Source organism: Micromys minutus (assembly GCF_963924665.1).
Source record: "Micromys minutus genome assembly, chromosome: 7".
NCBI lineage: Eukaryota > Metazoa > Chordata > Mammalia > Rodentia > Muridae > Micromys > Micromys minutus.
Window position 1 is genome coordinate 71,128,320 of NC_137976.1, and position 6,049 is coordinate 71,134,368.

Sequence of the window (6,049 nt, forward strand, 5' to 3'; positions counted from 1 at the left end):
GGTCAAAGTTGCAGCGAAGGTAAGAGAAGAGGCGGCTCAGTCAGAAGAGTGCCTGCCGTGACAGCATGACGACCTGAGGTTGGAGCCTAGCACCCATGTAAAAACCCACGCTTGTGGCACACACCTGCAACTCCATTGTGGGAACCAGAAGTGGCTGGCGGTGGACAGATGAATCCCCGGGGCTCACTGGCTGTAAGCCAGTTGATGAGCTGCAGTTTCAGTGAGAAACCCTGTCTCAAAGGAATACGTATCAAATGATAGAGCGGACACTCAAGTGCCCTTCTCTGGCCTCTGCTCATAAATAGGAATGTCCTTGGGTGTGAACACACCACACAAAATAAGATAGGAGCTACTGAGAACTGGCTTCTACCTCTGGTCTCCAAATGTATGCACATACACGTGCATGTTGCAGGATATTTGATCACAACATTGAATCTCAAGATGCTGTCAGTTACTGGAAAAAAAAACTGTTGTGTGGCTCAGCTCTAACACACATCTTTAATTCCTTCGGCTGGAATATAGGCACACCTTTCCTATACACCTTTAATCCCAAACAACGAAGATAAAATTAGTTTGTAGAAAGAAGCATCCATGTTTAAAAGCGATGTCTAAGTGAGTGGCAGAAAAAAAAGACAAACCAGAGAAAGATTTGACAATAGGATATACCCAACTCAGGAGAGAGGACAGGGAAGCTACTTGGGGGGCAGTGCAGGGAGAGAGGAAGCAGGCAGTTTAACCAGGCCAGCTGTACAGAGACTGGTTGAAGGGAGAACTAGCCAGAGAATGTGCCAGAAGATTTGAACATGTTGCCAAAGTTAGTATGAGGCCAAGCAGAACAATTTAGTCAAGAGGCCAAGAGAAAAGCCAGATTGAGTCAGTCATCCTTGAGAGGAGTTTGAGCCAGAACAGCAGAGTTGAACTAGCCAGCCAGAATTCAGAAAGAATAAGAAAGGGTGACCTTATTTGGCAGTAAGTCTCGGAGGATGAAAACATTCTAGGTCTAGAAAAAGTCTAGGAAAACAGAAGAGGAGGGATTAGGCGGGGTTTGGAGAGGAAGCAAGATGGAAGCAGATGTAGATGTTTCTCTTGGCGCATTCTTAGATTGATGAGGTTGTTATGAGTATTTCTAGGAGTTTCTATGGGTCAATTTATTTTATCTAGATGGGCAGTTTATATCTTTGTCCGCTGGTTGTAAACTTATTGTGTAGAGGGTTTCTGGGTTGAGGATTTAATGTATAAACCTGTTTGATAAATTAATGATTGTGGAGTCATGTTTCTACTGGGCGGTGGAGGAAAGTGAGTGAAAACAGCATGCAGTGATGTGGAGTGAACCACAACTGAGTTCTTGGAGGCAGCTTGGAGCTGCTAAGTTAGAGATACTCCACAGTGCCACATGATCCCACAGATGCTGGGATAAAAGGTTTCCATGTTTTTTTTTTCTAAATTTGAAAGTTTTAAAAAAAGGTTTATTTATTTGTTTTATGAAAGTACACTGTACACTGTCTTAAGACACACCAGAAAAGCGTATAGATGGTTGTGAACCATGATGTGGTTGCTGGGAACTGAACCCAGGACCATTGGAAGAGCAGTCAGTGCTCTTAACCGCTGAGCCATCTCTCCAGACTTTTTAATATTTACCGCCACAAACAAAAAGCTCCAAAATTAAAGAGCAAGAACTTAGAAGAAATACCTGATTCCCAAAAGAACACAAAATAAGGCTGACGGGAGTGGTGAAGACAATTCAGAACTTGAGAACTGAGTTTAGTAAGGAGATAGAAACATTAAGGAAGGCAGATGCTGGAATGAAAATGGAATTGACAAACACAGTAACTCAAAACTTTACAAGGAGAATGAATCAAGAAGATAGACCATTAGGATTTGAAAATAAAGGAGAGGATCAAGGCCAAATAAACAAAGATTATAAAGAATTTAAAACGTGGGAAAGGAACAAAAGGGAAATGGGGGATAACAAAAAACCCCCAAACTTTCAAATTGCTGACATAGATAAGGAGAGTCCCAAATCAATGGCATACACAAGACAATAGAAAACTTCCCCAAACTAAGCAACAATGCACCTATTCAGACAAAAAGAAGCACACAAAATCAAATAGGACTAAAAAAGAAACTCAAGGTATGTCAAGAGTCAAACCACTAAGCACACATAATAAAGTATTGACAGCTACAAGAGAAAAAACAAGTTACATATAAGGAAAAATACATCACAATAACAGAGCATTTATCATTAGAAACAGAAAGCCAGAGATCCTGGACTTAAGCATCTCAACTCCTATAGTACTGTGGTGACCATCCTAGATTAATATATCCAACAATATGATGCACCATAATTAAAGGAGAAAGAGAAACTTCCTACAATATAAACTGCCTAAAAATTATAGTCAACAATCGGAAAGAAAATACAGGAAGTAAAATTTTGTTCTGAAGAAAGTAAGCACAGCAGAGAAAGTGTGGCAAGACATATAAACCAATAATTACAAAAAAAAAAAAAAACTAAGTATGACTGAGAACAAACAACAACAGGAAATCAACATCAAGATGACTGTGATTTACACACACATTTCTATGATCATTTTAAACATCAATGGCTTCAGTACTCCAAGACACACACTGACTGAATGGACCAAGAAATAAGCTACCTGTTGTCCACAAGAAATACAACTGAGGGGGGCTGGAGAGATGGCTCAGCAGTTAAGAGCATGAACTGTTCTTCCAGAGATCCTGAGTTCAATTCCCAGCAGCCACATGGTGGCTCACAACCATCTGTAATGGGATTCAGTACTCTCTTCTGAAGGCAGCTACAGTGTACTCCTAAACATAAGATAAATAATTCTTTAAAAAAAAAAAGCAAGAAATATAGCTTAGGCTTAAAGAAAGTCACCACCTTCCAGTAAAAGGATAAATGAAAAAACTCCAATTCAATTAGACTGTGAATCAACAAGCACTGTCTTTCTAATACCCAACAAAGACACTGCACACTGAAACTAATCAGAAGAGATAAATAGGGAGACTTCATTCTAATCAAGGGCTTGGTTAACCAAGACGACATTACTATCCTAAATACATATGCACAAGCAGTTTCATAAGAAAGGTACTAGTGGATGTTAAGACACCGAACAACATCAATCCTTTGATATTAGGTAATAGGAACATCCCAATTTCTCTAATAAACTGGTTATCTGGACAAAAACCAACAGGGAAACATGAGAATTGATCGATATATTTCACCAAAAAGGCTTAACATATGTATAGAATATTTCACCCAGACACCAAATAAGACACATTCTACTCAGCAGACCAAGCTTTTCTAAAACAGATCATGTCTTATGGCGCACACACACACACACACACACACACACACACACAGTACAAATTCAAAACGATGGAAATTACTCTTTGCATCCTATCTGATTGCACCACAGCACAACTTAACATTGATGGCAAACCAGTCTGCAGTCAGTGCACAGACTCCTGGAGACTGAGAAACTCAACCCAATGACAGACATAAGGATACCCTCGTGCTTCAGCCATTATCTGACCAGCCATAGACGTCTTGGTGCCCCTTTGTACGTAGATCTATATGTGTCTTCTTTCTTCTCATCTGCTGGCTATGGTTTGGTGTGTTCTTGTCTTTCACATCATTAAGACATTTATCTGTGCTCTGTGCTTTGTGTGTGTCTGGGTGTATGAGTGTGAGCATGTGTGTGTGTGTGTGTCTACTTAAAGATTAATATATATATACATATATATATATAATATTTACCTTGTAGGTGTTATGTTTTCATTTAATTCAATTCCAGATCATTTTACATGTCTTTCCAAATGTCTTCTTTGACCCACCATTGTTCCACTGAGTGTTGTTCCGGCTTTGTGACTTCCTGCAGTCACTTGCCCCATTTTGCTGCTAATTTTTAGCTGTGTTTCACTGAGGGAGATAGAATAAACACGGTTCTTTCATTTCTTGTGGGTAATTGTCTTATATCCCGGTATGTGCTGTGTTTTAGAGGAACTTGAGCTGCTGAATGGGAGCACAGGCAGGCAGTGTGCTCCTTGGTGTTTGTGTGGAATCGTCTGTTATTCTTGTTGTATGATCTCGGGTTTTTTTTTTTTTTTCTTTTTGTCCAGATCACTTGTTTATTGGAGAAAAAAGAGGTTCTGAAATCACATACTAAGTTGGGCTCGTCTGTTTCTCGTATTACAGTTTTTATGAGACTGAGAGCATCTGTGTTTGGTGCTTCTCTGTAGAACTATGTGTTCTTTGTTAATCGTTCACTTGAACAGACTAAAGTGTCCTTCTTTATCTCTTTTCATTAATGTTAGTTTGAAATCAGTTTGATCAGAAATTAAGTTGGGATAAGTGGTAAGAATGTAGCAAAATTGCACTGTATGGGGGGGAGATGGAAATGATGCATTTCTTCTACTATCATGAGAAATGTGTCCACATCCTCCATCCCCCATACTGAGAATCTTGACTAGTTTTGTACATACACTTCTTCACTATGTGAATCTTTTATTTATGTGCATCATACACACACATACACAAGGGGGAGAGAGGTGCCCTTGGCGATCAGAAGAGTGCGTAAGATCCCAGGAGCTGAAGTTGCAGGCATTGGTGGGTTACCCTGTGTGGGCACTGAGACTCAAACATGGCTCTCCTGGAAGAGCTGTGGTGCCCTTAACCACTGGGCCATCTCCCTACTCTATCCTGCCTACTCTTAGCTTGTGAACATGCAGATAGAATTGTTTTTATTTTGCGTATGAGTGTTTGTCTGCACGGATGAATGTGGACCATGAGTGCTGGGTGCCCACAGAGGCCAGAGGCAGTGTTGGATCCACAGAGTTGGAGTTACAAATGAATGTGAGTTGCTATGGGCTAGGACCTGAACCGTGTCCTCTGCAAGGGCTTCAAATGTTCTTATCTCATCGGCTTCCCCAAAACATCCAAAAACCCACAGGAAACAGTGAGCTAGGTTGTAGGCAGCTTCTAGAGACCAACATTCTAAGTGAGGAGTTTAAATCCAATATTTACCTGAGCCAACTGGGAAATTAATTTCCTTCATGGGCTTTAACTTCCTCACTACGTTCAATACTAGAATCTTGTTACTACCAAAATGGCACTGGGCCTAATGAGTAAACATAGGTCACATAGTTTAAAGCTTACAAGATACTATTTAAACATCAGATTCAATTTAATGATCATCCTTTGTGTGTATTTCTTTGTTTTCCCAAACAGATTTCTCTGTGTAGCCCTGGCTGTATTGAAATTCACTCTGTACACCAGGCTGGCTTTGAATTCACAGTCCTGCTGGGATTTTTTTTTTAATTAATAATTATTCCTAACATTGGTTTAAGAAGAAGTTTTGTGACTATTAACTCATGTGTTTTTCATCTCACAGCAAGAAAATATTCTTTAAATGGTCATTATAGGGTAGCACTTGTGGGTTTCTCCTCTAAGACCCGTGATGTCACTAACTGTCCCAAAAGTACAGGACAATGCTGGCATTTAAAAGCCATGTTAACTCAGAAGGGACTCTAGACAAAAAACTAAAAGCAACTATGGGATGCTGAGAGAGGAAAAAATAGTCTTCCTCTGGTAAGAGCTCCCCAAATGACTATATAATACCCAGTCGTCACCCCTGAAATTATCACATACAAGTAACCCTTTCCTGAATGAGCAGCTATTTTTATATGTAATTCCTAGATACATAACTCTCTAGGACTAGATACGAATACATAACATATACATATATATGAAACAACAATTAAAAGAGGCCAGAAGTCATGGAAATGAGAGAAGAGCTGTAGACAGGAAGAGTTACAGGGAGGAAATGGAAACGAGATTATGATATAATTATATTTTAGTTAAAATGACTCCTTTTAATTGTGACTATTATAAAGACTCAAAATAGGTAACTACAGTATTAACAACATAAACAAAAGCAACTAATGTAATGTGAGTTAATTATGCCGTTCGGAGCCTAGGGACACACAGGAGACTGAGTTCCACAGAGACACAAACAACAGTGGAATGAGG